Source organism: Capsicum annuum, chromosome 3 (genome assembly GCF_002878395.1).
Source record: "Capsicum annuum cultivar UCD-10X-F1 chromosome 3, UCD10Xv1.1, whole genome shotgun sequence".
In the NCBI taxonomy this organism is placed as follows: domain Eukaryota; kingdom Viridiplantae; phylum Streptophyta; class Magnoliopsida; order Solanales; family Solanaceae; genus Capsicum; species Capsicum annuum.
This window is the reverse complement of record NC_061113.1, coordinates 25,950,688-25,967,664: the sequence shown is the minus strand read 5'-3', so window position 1 is coordinate 25,967,664 and position 16,977 is coordinate 25,950,688. Positions and strand designations below refer to the sequence as shown.

The 16,977-nt window shown below is 33.4% G+C and overlaps 1 pseudogene; it reads left to right on the top strand.

Moving 5' to 3' along the window:
- The window catches only part of LOC107856517, a 7,003-nt pseudogene extending 6,141 nt beyond the window's left edge, over positions 1-862 (top strand).
- Positions 863-16,977: the final 16,115 nt, after the last annotated feature.

The following is a 16,977-nucleotide window of genomic DNA, read 5'->3' as shown; positions in this document are numbered from 1 at the left end:
ACCCGACCCGCTTAGTTGTGAATACTATTAGCGTGCTTACTTATTGAGCTTGAACCCCCTTCATGGAAATCCTGCCTCCGCCACTGACCTGAAGCACAAGTTAAGGAAAATTAAAATTGCAATGCTAGGGCCGGATTCAGAAAGCTTGGAATCATATAATACTACCCAGTGGCCGCAACCAATTAAATTTCATCGAAGTTGGATAAATTAGTCGAAATGATAGAGATCATGCCTAGAGGAGACTTGAAACAAGTTCTAATTGCTTGTGCTAAAGTAAGCCTACTAGCGTTGAGCTCTTCTCGTACATGCACTTGCTTTATGAAATCAATTCGTACTTCAAGTTTGGATATTTATCAGCAAATGGTGCAGTAGTTGATGCCATGAAAAATGAGAGCTCAATTCATATAATCGATTTTTTACGTCGCTCAGGGTAGCCAGTGGATCACCTTAATCCATGCTCTTGCAGCCCGGCTCGGTGGACCCCACGAATCTGCATCATAGGGACTGATGATTCCATATCAGCTTACGCCAGAGAAGGGGGATTGAAATTATAGGTCGGAGGTTATCAAGCGTTGCTGCATCTTGCAATGTACCTTTTAAATTTCATCCCGTGGTTGCTTCTTGTTCTGATGTTGAGATCAAGCATCTTAATGTTCGGCCTGGCTCTCGTTTTGCACCATATGCCCAATGAGAGTGTTGGAACTCAAATAACAGATACAGACTTCTGAGGATGGTTAAAAGTTTATCTCCCAAGATTGTTACTTTAGTGGAGCAAGAGTCCAACACTAATACAGTCCAATTCTTTCCTCGATTTTTGGAGACACTGAACTACTACCGATGGTATTTTCTAATGATGGAATAAGAAAGAAAAAGACTTTCTTTAATCTAAAGTTAGGGTCAAATGGTTCATGGGTTATGGGTTATGGGTAATTAAGTGTTGGATCAAATATAGTCAAATGGGTTAGTTAATTTTTTAACATTTCTGTTAGTTTTTTATTTTTTAGCATAATTATAGAGTTCAATGATATTATTGTCCAAAAAAAATCATAAGTGACATTAGTGGAATGTTAGTAAATCTTCAGTGACAGTTTAAGGAATTTACTCTTAATATTCTTTATTTAAGGACCCAAAAAGTAAAAGGAAGTTAGATTATAAAATGTATTTATATCTATCTATATAATCTATATATCTATATAATAATCATATAATATATAATACATAATATATAATATATAATATAATATATTAAAAATGTGAAGACCCTTAGAAAAGTGATTCGAACTTTTGTTCTTCATTAAAAGTCTCCTCTTTAGACAAAATCATCTTTTCACTTTTTTTCTATAATTATTATATTATTCTAATATTTAAAATTAAAGAGTCCTAAAATATATGATAAGAAAAAATATATTTTAAAAATGAAGAGTCTATGATATTTGGTAAGAATAAATGTATGGTAAGAAACCCTTTTGATTTTTTTAAGTTTGGAACTCTTTATGTACATATAGAAAACCAACAATATCTGAGAAAGCCTATTGTGGTAGTTTACAAGTCGTAGATGAATGTCGATCAACTTTGAGAAATTTTTGTGTGTCAAGATTAGGTTTACTTGTATTGTTTTGATGTCTCTTTTATTGTATTGTTTTTTTATAGTTTATAGGTGAAAGATAAATGTCGATCGGCTTTGAGAATTTCTTTTAGATAAAGGTTAGATTTAATAGTATTATTTTGATATCTCTGCTTTAAGAATTGTTTTTGGTGTGTGTGAAGATTAGGGTTGTATTGTTTTAATATCTCTATTGTCGTGTTATTTTGTTGTAGTTCACAAGTAGTAGATGAATGTCGGTCGGCTTTGAGAAATTTTTTGTGTAAAGGTTAGATTTAATTGTATTGTTTTGATATCTCTATCAGGGTATTGTATTGTTGTAGTTTACAAGTGGTAGATGAATGTCGACCAACCTTGAGAAATATTTCTAGTAAAGGTTAGGTCTTATTAAATAAAGTCTCCATCTTTATATGTTTAAAAGATGTTGAATTTAATTATTATATTCATCTTTATTATTTAAATAAATGTATTATTTAGTGTATTCATCTCAATTTAAACTCATCAAATTGAGGTACACGCGCGAAACGCGTATACCTAAACTAGTATGTTATAACTGGGTCTGTATTAGTATTGGCAAAGCGTTCCAATACCATATTAAGCGATTATGTTGAAATTGAGAAAAACTTCATATATATGTAGACATAATCACATTTTTATTATAAAAAAATAACTGAAAGGGGTAAAATAAAGAAAAACTCATGTAGTCGCCACGATCAAATCGGGCTAAATGGCCGACTTTTTCTTTTGATAACTAATAATTTTATTAATAAATAAGAAAAATTCATATATAACTCAAATGTATATGTAATGTATCAATATTAGATAGATAGTTATGCAGTATATGTGTAATATATTGATATTGTATAAATAGTTATGTAGCGTATATGTAATGTATCAATATTGTAAAATAATGTATAAACATGTATAGATATTGTATAAATGATGTATCAATATTGTATAAATGGTTTATCGATATTGTATAAATCAAATAATATAGTAGAAGCACGAATGCCTTAAATCAATGGGAGTGGCTACAAAATAAGACTATTACTTTCACACTTATAGATTATAATCCTTCACATCAATAAACCGGCTATGTTTTTACATGTGCTTCGCATAATTTGACTATTACTCTTTACTGCAACCTCCTCCTTTATTTGTAACTCCAGCGAGTGGATATGTTTTGTAAACATAGGTGGAGTTAGTTATTATTGTTGTAATACTAGTCTAAAAAAGACTTTTACGATATGATTGCAGTTATCATCTTGCAGGAAAAAAAATCCCCTCAATTCAAGATCAAACAATAGAATACAGACTGAAACAATTCATATTTGATGTTTCTCCTCATACACCTTCGACAATTTTGATCAACTCAAAATCTCCTTTAAACAGTCTCAAATTTCATATATGAATTTTTCTTAATGTTTTGAATTTTTTGATATATAATTAGCTTAAAACGATTCACGTCTGCGACAGATGATTTTTTTTTTTTTTACAAAGGAAGAAACAGGAGTAAGGGGAGAAGAAAGAGGAAGCAGGGGAGGGGGGGGGGGCGGGGGGAGAAAAAGAGGAAGATGAGGGGGCAGAGGAAGAAGGCCAAGCGATTATTTTTTCAATAAATAACATGTTGAGTGGACAATCCATGTAGTTATCCCTTGAAATTATGGTTGCTAAATAAAGCTTCTTAGGAGAAACAAAGAACGTTTGTTATGGTATTTAATTATTCTCTCTCGTCTCTTCTCTCTATGCCTCCAAGTTCCCATCCATTTTTGTATCAGTTTCCTTCTAATCTCCTTCTTATTATCTACTCCCTCCTTTCCATTTTACTCGTATTAAATTTCCTAATTTGGTGTCCTATCCATTTTACTCGTATTAAATTTCCTAATTTGGTGTCCTATTTTACTTGTTCTTTTTTACTTATCAAGACAAGACAATTTTTTTTTTATATTTTGCCATTTGCATTAATTTCTTTTTCTTTAAATTAAAAAGTAAACATCATTTAATAGGGGTACTATGATAAACTAGCCATGTTATTTATTATTTTTCTTAATAGCTGTGTCATCCCAATTTGGGACAAGTAAAATGGAACGGAGAGAGTACTAGTTATAAGTCATCAACGTCCCCTTAAACTTGTTTCGAAATTTCACTTGGACCCCTCAACTGCCCTTTGTACATATTGAACACTTCTACCTCTATGAATTTGAACTATCTAAGCATTTCTTTTGACAACCAACTAAAAGTATAAAACGTGTGTAATATACTCGCATTGACGTGGCTATTTGATGAATAAAATGTTGACATGTGACATGTGAGTTCAAAAAATTAATTTAAAAAATTATACTTGAATTTAAAAAACACACTTGTAACTCATTTTTCAGCCTTTCTACTTTATACTCAAAGCCCGTCGGAGCACAAAATCGTCGGCCACCACCTCCTTCCCTTTTTCTTCTTTATACATAACAAAAATAGAATCCAGATAACACAAAGCCATCGGCCACCACCTTCTTCCCTTTCTTTCTTCTTTATGTTAGGATTTTTGCCCTGATTTTCTTACTTATTTTAAGTTTTACTTTTCTGAGAAGGAAAATAAAAGTAATACCATAATTACTTTTATTTTTCCTTAAAGGAAAATATAAAACTCTTTCACATTTTGCAAACTTCTTTGTTGGAGGAAAGATTTTGGAATTCTATAATTAAAAAACCCTCTTCTCATATCTTAACACAATAACATCCAAAATGTAGTCGTTTAAAGAATTTTTATTTAGGGGGAGATTTCTCCCAATAAGTTGTAGGTTTTTTAGTTTTATTTTAATATGTAGACCGTTTGGTCAAACCATATCAGTAATATGCCTTTTAGTATTATATTTTTCTTTATTGTCTGATTTATCGTCTTATGGTTTGCAAACTAAAAGCTTTCGCATGACACCCTCTCGATTTTGAACCCAATAAGCGGTATCAGAGCCTACGGTTAAAAGGTCCAATGATTTGATGAAATGAGGATGAAGACAAGTTCATGGCGGTTCAAACCAATTTGCAGCCAATTTGATGATAATGGAATTTTTGTCGAACTACATGTGGAGAACAAGTTTCAACCATATTTTCAACATTCCTACTGCTGCATCTTTAAAAATAAAAAAAATATTACTTTTAAACCAATTTTTAATCATGATACTTTAAACCTTATTTTTAACCATGGCAAGCAGCAGTGAAGAAGATTTTGTGAAAAACGAAGTTCAAGCATGTGAAGAACGCGGATCAAGTGAAGAAATCAAGCCAAAAAGGGAAGATTTGTTAGGTTTTTTGCCATGATTTTCTTACATATTTTAAGTTTTACTTTTCTTAGACGAAAATAAAAGTAATACCATAATTACTTTTATTTTTCCTTAAAGAAAAATATAAAACTCTTTCATATTTGGCAAACCTCTTTGTTGGAGGAAAGATTTTGGAACTCTATAAATAGAAGACCCTCTTCTCATACCTTAACACAATAGCATCCCAAATATAGTCGTTTAAAGAATTTTTGTTTAGGGAGAGATTTCTCCCAATAAGTTGTAGGTTTTTAAATTTTATTTTCAATATATAGGCCGTTTGATCAAACCATATCAATAATATGCCTTTTAGTATTATGTTTTTCTTTATTGTCTGATTTATCGTCTTATGATTTGAAAACTAAAAGCTTCCACATGACGCCCTATCGATTTCAAACCCAACACTTTATACACAACAAAGATAGCACCCAGATAATGAAATTGGTCATCGTCTTCTTCACCCTCCTCTTAATTTCTGAATTTTTTTATTCAAAAAATAGTTCTTTGCTACTATTTTATTTCTTTTTAATTTTTGTAAAAGTAAAAAGATTTTTGAATCGATCAATTAAATTTGCAAGAAGAAAGAATATTTTCATTGTAAATCTGTTCATCTCCACTTTTGGCTATCTCCAAACAAATATCGTCAGTCAAATTAAAATTTAAATTCATATGTTTATCAAAAATAACATTATAGAATTTGACAGTATTAATCTGAATCCTCTTGATTCTCTCTATCTATATCAACTACGAAAGAAAAGGCAACGTGATCCAAAAAAAAAGTAACGATGGTGATAGAAGAGGGAATAAGAAGGTGTATAGCAACAATGATGGCTTACTGGTGGTATGATGAAGGACTCTAATGACTTACTGGCAAAGAAGAAGAAAGAATTCTTTTTTTCTCCATAAAATGCCTAATCACAGAAGCAAGGAAGAGAAAGAAACTTTTTTTCTCCATAAAGTGCCAAATTAGATAATTCTCGACGTTCATGCGCTTACAGTGAGTGATATCTACAAGGGTTTCACTTTCTGTCCAGGACCAAAGTGTCAATAATTCTGGACAACCTTTCCATACAGAGTATGAAAAGGTAAGGGGAGATAGGGACCCCTTGCCTGATGCCTCTGGTGGGGTTGAAAACATTGGTCTTTTTTCCATTAACAAGGATGGAAATAAATAAGGTAGAGATACAAGACATGCTGAGTTTAACTAGGTTGGCAAGAAAACCAAAGTAGACAAGAGTATCTCTAATGAAGGACTACTCTAGTCTATCAAAAGCTTTCTCTAAGTCAATTTTCAGAATTATATTAGTTTTTTCCCTTTTCTTTTCCTAAAATGATTAAGAAACTCTTGAACTATGATAGCATTATCTGAGGCCCTCCTGTTGGAAAGGAAGCTGGCCTGACATGGACCAATGATGGAGGAAAGAACAAGCTTAATTCTATTGACAATAAGCTTGGTAACAAGTTTATAAGAAGTATTGTATAGACCAATGGGTCTAAAGTTCTTGATATAGGTTGCATTTTAGGATTTTGGAATGAGGCATAACAAGGTCTCATTCATGTTGGGATCTGTGGTACCAGTATTGAAACAGCTGTAGAAAAAGTCTATGACTTTTTCCTTCACAATGTTCCAATATTTTTGGTAGAAAATGGGGTGAATCCCATCAGGACCCAGGGCTTTAGTGGGTTTGAAAGCCATAATAGCTCTATGGATTTCACTGTCACTAAGGGGTTTGTTGAGGAGGTCAACCTCTTCCTGGGACAAACCCCCAATAGTGTCCTGGCTAGAAGACATTCTGGAAGAGGTGTGATCAATGGTGTAGAGGTTGGAGTAGAATTCAAGAATATGGTCCCTAATTTGATCTTGCTCAGTGATGGGATTTCCACTAGAGTCCTGAAGAGAAAGGATCCCATTCTTTCTTCTTCTATTCAGGGTGCTAGTATGGAAGAACATAGTGTTAGAGTCCCCTTATTGGAGCCAGGTTATCCTGGACTTAATTTTCCAAAACTCTTTTTCAAATTTGAGAAGGTTGTCATAGTCTTTTGATAGCTCATTCTCCAGGTTTTTGTCACGACCCAAATGGCCATGATTGGCACCCACACTAATCTTCCTGTGGGAGAACCATATAAATCGAACCATTACCCAAACACTTAGTCAATATTAGATGATATTATTATAAAATTCAACATAATAACAAAAATCCAGGACTAATTATTATTAATGCAGAAATTCAAACCAACTACTTACTAAAATTTCTAAGACCTAAAAGTCATCGTACAAGAACTACTAACAAAGATTATATCTAACGTGATATCCAAAAATAAAGTAAATAAAGAATGTTTCATTGCCCGAAGATGGACAAAAACAAATAAGATGACTCATGGCAGCCTGAAGACGGAGTGCTCACCCTTGGATCAAGATCTGCTATCAAACTCTAGAGGTGAGGTCATGTCTGAGTATAGAACACTTTCTGCACTCAACAAAAGAAGTGTACAGGGTAGTATCAGTACAAACCACTATGTACTGGTAGGTATCATAGGCCAACTCAATTTAATAGCATGTACACAACATAAATTAAATAACAAGTAGACAGACACCGTCACACAATAAATATTCAATGAATCAACAATACAGCAACAACAGGTCAAACAATGCTCACAAACAAGCCGCATAACCATCAAGAGTATCAACCATACTGTAAACATCCATAGAAATAACACAAATATGTACACACATGCTATGGGACTTATTTTTGCCCAAATAGTCATGACCTGTAGCGAACAATTTATGTTCATGTACCGTACCAGTGTGGTACCCGATCCAACATAAATATAAACGTACCGGCGTGGTACCCGATCCAACATAAATATAAATGTACCGGTGTGGTACCCTATCCAACATGAATATAAACGTACCGGCATGGTACCCGATCCAACATGAATATAAACGTACCGGTGTGGTACCCGATCCAACATAAATATAAACGTACTGGCGTTGTACCCGATCCAACATAAATATAAATATACCGGCGTGGTACCCGATCCAACATAAATATAAATGTATCAGTGTGGTACCCGATCCAACATAAACATAACCAAGTATTATCAATATCAATTTACACAACCTCACAGCATGCCGCACAATGTACCAAGTTTACAAGTACACTTAAAGTCATAAGACAATTTCATCAAGTCAATTTTCAATAAATATTTATACACGAATCAACAATCCAAACATCAACAATTTCAAGCATGTCTGAATACCAATTCACAAGTATCTAATTTAGGAGCATACACACAATTAAGTCGAGTCTAAACTCCAATTAAATCGTAACCTACCTCACTCGAAGAATCCGAATATCACTAGTCCACAAGTGCCTTGTCCTTCCTCAAACTTTTGAAATGTTCAAGATCTATTCAATATATAATCTTCATAAGAGTACGAATCTAATGAAACTCATTTATAATTTCTTATTCCAAAAGCTCTAGACCGATAATTCAATTTCTCTAAGCCCCAGAATCGAAAGCACAGGGAAATAATTTACAGACCCTTTGTTTCGTAATAACTAACATGTAGATTTCATCTTTATGCCAATGATTGGCAAATCATTATCAACATTAACAAAGAAAAACAAACGTACATTATTTTATTCACTAAAGCCAATAATTTATTATCATTCCTAATCATTATTTTATCCATTAGACAACATATTCATTGTTCATCACTGGTCACTTTTAATGACCAAAATTATAATCAGTAACCAAATTTAATCGATTAAATTCACTAGCCATTCGACCTTCCCTAACCCAAATCTATTTGCACAGTTATCAATGCTATTCCATTTGGTGGAATCAAAGATTCCATACCATAGCATACTAATATTTACATAAATTATAACATGCATGCTACTATTAACCATTACCTGGCTACGCGGAAAGAAACAATGGGAAAACCGCAAGCTTCGTGCCCCTCTTCTCCTCACTTTATGATGTTATTGCTATGTATATTCTAAACTCTACCCATTTTAAATCATTCTTATTAATGCCATATAAGTAAATAGATTGTAGTTTTGACCCATTAACTAATTAAAAACTAATTATCTAATATATCCGAAATTTTACGTAGATACTCAAAATTTATTTAAAATTTTGTAAAAATAATTAAATATATAAGTTGACTAAAAAGTATGTTTCGATTCTATTGAAAACATTACAACACTAATTTGATATCGTCTTGGCCAAAGGTTAACTGCGATCAAACTCAATAATTCAACTAATGACTTCAATTACTTCCAAACACTTCAAAAATTAGTTCTACTCATCCTATGAGTCATAACCCACGTATATAAATTACGGAGACCGCTAAAATAGAGAAGATGAGAAAATTTCACAAACGACCGGGAGGGTCGTTACAGTTTTGAAAGTAAAGACTATGAGGGTAATGGTTAGATTTTTGAATACCCCTGATTCTAGCTAGGGTTCTTCTCATTTTTTGGAAAATATTCCCAAAAGTGGTAGCATTTCGGGAGGTGGCATTCTCCTGGGGGCCTTGTTAGCCTCTGTGATGTTTCTAGGGGGGTCAAAGGAGAAATGGATAATATCCTAGAAGGAGGGGTGGTCACACTACATGGGTTTCATTCTGAAGGGTTTCCTTTCTCTAGGGATGGTCGGATTGGTCAAAGTGTCTAAAAGGGAACAGTGGTCAGAATGGGTCCTGGGTAAATGACTAACACAGGCGTCAGGGTGTTTAGTTATTCAGGAGTTATTGACAAGGCATTTGTCTAGCATTTTAAGAATGAGGTTTTTCCTATTTTTGTATCTTTTGTTAGACCAAGTAAACTTACTCTCTTTAAAGCCTAGATCTGCTATATCACATTAATTTAAGCATTGCCAAAAAAGCTCAACCCTTTTATTGTTAATGCTATTCCCCCATACTTTTCTTTGGCTTGGAGGACTTCATAGAAGTCTCCACCAATGAACCAGACACTTTTATAAGTCTGAAAAATTCTAATAAGATCATCCCATAGGTTAGTTCTAGTGCTAAAGTTATTACTAGTATAAATTTCAGAAAAGAGCCAAGAGTAAGAAGGGGATACCTTAATCATGACATGGATGCCCTGATCCGAGATGAATATCTCTTAAAGCTTAAAGGTATTTTTCTTCCACATAATGACAATACCTCTAGATAAGCCCCTAGCTTCAGCCTGTATCTAGTCATCAAAGCGTAGCTCTTCAGTGAGTTTCTTATGGTCTTTCATCTTCGTTTCTAGTAGAACCAACATAAAGGGATTATGCATTTTAACAAGAGAGATGTAGTGCCTCCTGAAGCTGGCACTGGAAGCTCTTCATGCTGGTAGGGTTCATAGGTTTCTCCTCTAGTTCCTTTCCCTTACTTTTTGTTAGGGGTTCCTTCATCTGTACTGCTTTCAGGGTGACAACTATATGGGAAGAATCCAGATGTTTTTGGACTCTCAGGTGGCATTTCCTTAGGTTTTCTAGACAGTACACTATAGTAGCTTCTCTGCAGGGCTCTTTGAACTCTTTGTGAAACAGGTTTTCCAGAGGGAAGACCTCTGTGTCTTGTTCTCCAAAAGAGTCCAGAATCCCTTAGAGTTCCTGGTTGCACTGCCTTAGAGAGTCTGTTAGAGTGATTTTTCCTCTTTCTAGATTTTCTCCCTGGGTATGTGGGGAAATGTTTTGGAAGAGTTGTCTCTGGGGTGTCCAGGGGATGAAGGGGGGATTGACTAGTGTGGTTGACATACTTGTGGGGAACAAGGTCAGGCTATAAAAGGTCTAGCTCATTAGGAAGTTGTATTCCTCTGTGGAGAGGTGTCCCACATTCTGTACTAGTTAAGCCTGAAGGAGAGCTTGCATCCACACTTGGCTTCCTAGTCTTTAAACTGCATGGTCTATGCAATCTCTGACTAGTCTTGCCAAGTAGTGAAGGTTATGGATTAGAAGTACTACTGGTTGGTTGTGAACTGTTGCATTTAGAGTGAAGCTCAAGTCCTATAGTGTCAGCTCCCCCAGTCCTGACTGGGGGTTGTGGTCTGGTAGTAGTAGAGCCGATACCAGAATTAGGGGGTGTTTGGAGCTGAGGTTATTCCCATGTTGAAGTTTTCCATCTTTAGTTCTATTCTGGACAGAAGATGAGTGAGGAGATTGTATACATCCCTTTTATTGAGTAGAGAGGGGATTAGGTAGGTTGGAGTTAATTGATTCGACCCTGATTGTCTTGTCAATAGCTCCGATATGATGATTACTAAAAGCCCTTGGTGGGATAGTGAAGGATATGGAGTTAATGTGGAAAGTCGAGGCGTTCTGAAGGAGGCTTAGGGAGCCTTCATGGCTCTCTGATGAGCAAGGTGGGGCCTCTTTGTTGACAAGCTGTGGGGCAATGGGGCCATCCATACCTTTGTGTCCTTCAGAGGAGGTTAGGGAGTAAAAAAGATTTGTATGGTAGTGGGTCACCACTTGAGCCTTCCCCTTGAGATTTTCTTGGGGAGGCCAAGTTGACCTTGTTAGTCAAAGGAGAAGAGTTAGCATTTGTCGATCTCACCTTTCTTTTGTCCTTTTGATTTACAGGGGTGAGGGAGACATTAGGGGCTAGAAATTTACTTGTTGCTGCATCGAAAGCTTTTACTTGGGTTGGGGTTTGAACGACCCTTTTGTCAGCTGAGCCTTTTTTGGTGGGTTTCCCTTTTGATTTTACATTTTTTTTTGAAAAAATTACAGTTTTCCAATGTTCTTCCACGGACGGAGTGCTGGAGTCGGTGGTTGTTATAGTGGCTTCTTGGGCCAGAGGATTTTCTGGTGTCGTGTTTGGCCAATGGGGCAAGGTGTGTCCAATGTGGCCATAATTGACACAGAGGGACCTTTCTCCCTCGTATATGACTTGTTGTTTGTGGGAACCGATGGTAATTGACTTTTTGACCGGCGAGTGGAGTGTCACATGCACACATATCCTTGCATATCGTCCCTGTAGTGTCGCCAATATGTAAGAATCGATCTTTAATAGTGCCCCCAACTTTCTCCCAATATTTTCCAGGATACTTCGATCGTAGAATTCGGTTGGCAAATTTGGTAGTCGAGCTCAGACAGCCGTGTGGGTCAGCGTAGAGTTTTGTGGTGCAAAGTTCGACTCCCATTGTTTGACAGAGAGAAACTTTCCAGCAACGAACCACGGTCCTTCGTGAAGGGCTTTGTTTTTTATCTTGATCATGCTGAACTTTGCTATGTAGAAATCCTTCCCTAGATCTGTTAGAATCAGGTTTTCGGTGGGTTTTCAGAGCTTCATCAACTTTGTACGTAGGTATTGATGGCTAATTTTCTTACCCACCAATTTAATAATAACTGAGTATTTTCATGGGAGGTATATCCGAGCTTTCTCTTCGTTTGAAATTGGGATGGCGTCCATATCGAATTCCTCAGCATCCTCGCAATTAGCCTATAGCATGTTGTACTCATAGGATTGGTTTAAATCCGAGTGTTTATCTCGTAAGACATCTTTGAAGGTTTGTTTACCAACTGGGTCTATGTCCATGGTATCACCCTTACCTTATGGTGGTGGATCCGGTGGCTTTGTCGGGGGTTGAGTTGATACGGCATCGGAATAGGTGGTGGTGTCGGTCATTCTCTCGACGGGCCTTTTAGAGAGAGAGTTTTGTCTAACTCCCCTTACACTTGCAGCAGAAGGACAAAATCCTGAACTAAGTGTCCTTCACTAGTTTTTAATTTCTTGATAGTAATATTTTAATGGTACTAATTTAAAATTTTCTTTAATAGGAAAGGCATGACAAAGAAACGCAAATGCAAATTTTGCCGACTTTATTTCAGATGGTAATTGTGATAGTAAAGCAGAATGAAAGTATTTGATATAAAGCTTCGTACCGATCTCATTACAAATCAACAACGATGTCGCATTATTATCAATTAGATAACGAGCCTTAATTTTTTTTCCTACTTTCATCAATTTTCAATTCTACAACAATGGCTGAAATCAATTTATCATAAGTTACATGTTCACCAATGATTTCGTCACTCTTATAGCCCTCATACTTTATTTCGTTAATCCAACGCCGGAATGACGTAATAACACTGAAATATTCATTGCAAATATCTCAAACAAAATCAAGAAAAAAAAATTCATTTGAATAGTTTGCTATCTAAAAACTGATTATGGAAGAGATTTTGTTTAAAAAGGTGGAATAACAAACAAATTACGTTTTCTTGTGGGATTTTATTGATTTTTACCATAATTAGTTAGGTTAATTGCTAAAGTAATACCAGTTTAGCTGTTACATCCCATAAATCATGCGACTTAGTTTAATTATTAAAATGCATCTGTAGGATTTATCTAACATTAGTTATATGTATCATAAAAGGCTAAAAGATGGAATTTTTAGAAATTTAAAAAAAAATTAAAATTTTAGGTAAATAGCAGTAAACATGTCGTTATATAGGTAATATTTTTTTAAAATTAAACTTTTTGTCACACAACTAAATCTACAATATAATATACTCGTATATTTACCATCTAATAATAAATCTTGTCGATATTATTACAATCATTTATACGCATGTAATATAGAAAATCTCTTAAATCGATTCTTTTGTTTTATCTGTACATGGTAATAGTTATATCACCACGAAAGAATGTGGTGTAATAGATGGGGTCCCTTAATCATAGGTTTTAGGTTTGAGCTCTGGGTATGAAAAAATCCGTGGTAGGGAGCGTTACCCTCCGAATGGAGCCCTACCCATCACAAATCCAAATTAATCAGACTCCAATGCAGATATCGGATACCAAAGAAAAAATTAAAAAAAAAAAGATAATAGTTATATCAATTTCTACGAAAAAAGAAGAAAAGTCAAGTGACTAGGGTCATATCTTCTTCTTATCTAGGGTCATATCTTCGATAAATTATAGTTGCTCTACTCCATATCATGACTAATCACCTCCCTCTAATATTTATTCGTTCTACCTATATCTCGTCTGAATTCATCCACATCCAACCTCTCACACCTCTGCATTAGGGCATCCATGCACATCTTTTTCACATGCCCAAACCATCTCAACCTCATTTAATTTTCAATATCTTGTCTTCCACCTGAGTCGCTCCCACCTCGTCTCGAATAACCTCATTTCATATCCCATCTCTCATAGTAAACTCACTCATTCATCGTGGCATCCTCACTTCTGCCACCTTCATCTCTTGGACAGTTTTTGACTGGCCAACACTCCACCCCATGCAACACAACTGATCTAACCGCCGCTCTGTAGAACTTGTCTTTAAGTTTAGGAGCACCTTTTTATCACACAAGACTCCAGATGCGAGCCTCAACTTCACCCATCCTACACCAATACAGTGAGTGACATTCTTGTCAATCTCTCAATTTCTCTGAATTATAGACTCAAAATACTTGAAACTATCTCTCTTTTGAATAACCAGAGTATCAAACTTCACTACAATGTAATTCTCATACTAGCTGATTGTGAATTTTATTTTTAATATCACACTCATTTAAACTCAAATACATAGAGTTCAAATTTCAATTGAAGGCGAACTAGGTTAGGTATTTATATAAGATACTAGTTTCACGAGGTCCGTGCTAAGCCCGGGCCCAAATTCAAAGTATAAAAATATTAATTTTAATTTAAAACTATAGCTTATATTATGTATTTTTTTTTTACTTTATAATCAGTGTAAGCTAATGATATGTTAAACAAGTCTTGTTGATAAGTTTTCATAATTATTAAATTTGTTAATCATATAATTGGATAATTTTAAATAAAATATTATTTGTGACGAAGAAACTATTACCAGAGAATTAGAATATATCAAAAAGCTACAAGTAACTCGATATTTAATATAATGACACGATTTTAAATATTTAATAATTATACTTCGATGAAGATCATAAATAGAAAAAGTATTGATACCTTTATACATTTGCTAGTATGTAATTTCTTAGTTATAGCTAAAAATAAATTATTTTGATATTTATTGAGTTTTAACTTCACTCATAATTTTAGTGGCAATAGTTTTTGCAAAATAATTTTTTTCATTGATAGAATCATCTAAAATAAAATCAATGATTTCAAGTTTATACTATAACAATTATAACCCTAATTTAGAGCCTTTATATAAATTAACTAAAAAAATGATCTATAAGGATATTGAATGATAATAAACTACATTAATAGATTGCTCAATTCAGTCCATTTACTTATTATATTTATTTTTTTCATGTCCCTTATAAGAGTACTCTATTCGCCCCATTTTAATTATGGAAAAGAGCCTAAAATGTCCTTCAACTATGTGAAATGGTGCAAAAATGCCCTCCGTCTACCTATTGGGCCTAAAATGCCCTTTTCGTCTATCTATTGAGGCTATTTTACCCTTTTATTTAGGCAAATTACATGGAAAGACATTTTTATATATTACATCAAAATTTTATATGTTTTATTTTTATTGCCTGCTTTCACGATGCCTTCATAAAAACATATGGTATATTTATATCATAAAAATTTCATGGTATATTTGTATATTATACAAATTATATTTATATCATAAAAATACATGATATATTTATACCATATAAATTATATTTATACCATAAACATACATGGTATATTTTAGATATAAAAAGTTTATACCATGCAATACTGAAAATATATATTTATATTTAATAAATAATTTTTAACAAGAAAAGTACTTCCGACATAATGAGATATACCATGAATATTTATCCCATAAATTATATTAAAAATATAATAATAATCTGAATTTGACATAAATTATATTTATACAACAAAATACATGGTATATATGTACTTCCAACATAATGATTTTTATTCCATAAATATTTATCCATAAAAAATTATGGTTAAATCATTACATTATAATTAAAAATACACGATAATGAAATAATACTAGATGATTAACATACATGAAAACAAAATGAAACATACATGAGCAAATAATGAAATACTTAGTTTATTTAAAAATATTTGAATTTTGAATATAAGAGAGAAAAATTTGAAAACAAGGATTATCTTTTTCACTTTAATTTAAAGATTTAAAATATATTTCTTAAATTAAGGTGAATTGGTAGTTATTTATAGCATTAAATTAGGAATTATAATTATCTTTTCTGATTTTTATGTGTAAAAAAAATAAAAACTTTTATTTTTGTAATATTGAAAAAGTACTATTATTTATGTAATTAAGTTTTAGGAATGACCTTTCCATGTAATTTGCCTAAATAAAAGGGCAAAATAGGCTCAATAGGTAGACTGGAGGGCATTTTAGGTCCAATCGGTAGGTGGAAGGACATTTTTGGCCCAATAGGTAGACGAAAAAGGCATTTTAGTCCCAATAGATAGTTGGGTGGCGTTTTTGCACCATTTTACATAGTTGAAGGGCATTTTAGGCCATTTTCCATTTTAATTATACTAGTTTAGGTGTACGCGTCTTGCGCGTGTACCTCACTTTAATGAGTTCAAATATTATATTGAATAAGATATTTCTTTAAATAATAAAGATGAATATAATAATTAAATTTAATATCTTTTGAGTAAGTAAAGATGGAGAATTTATTTATTAAATCTAATCTTTACCAAAAATATTTTTAAAAGTCGATCGACATTCATCTACCATCTGTAAATTGCAACAAAATAATACAATGATAGAGTCTAAATAATACAATTAAATCTAATCTTTACACATAAAAATTTTCTCAAAGCCGTCCGACACTCATCTACCACTTGTAAACAATAACAAAATAACACGATAATAAAGATATCAAAATAATACAACTAAACCTAACCTTTACATAAAAAAATTCCTCAAAGCTGACCAACATTTATCTATCGCCTGTAAACTGCAAAAAAATAATACGATAAAAGTGATATCAAAACAATACAATTAAACTTAAATTTTATACACAAAAATTTCTCAGAGCCGACCGAAATTCATCTACGAACTGTAACTGCCACAAAATAACAAACTAATCTAACATCTGTAAATTTAAATAAAATAATAAAATAATAAATATATCAAAACA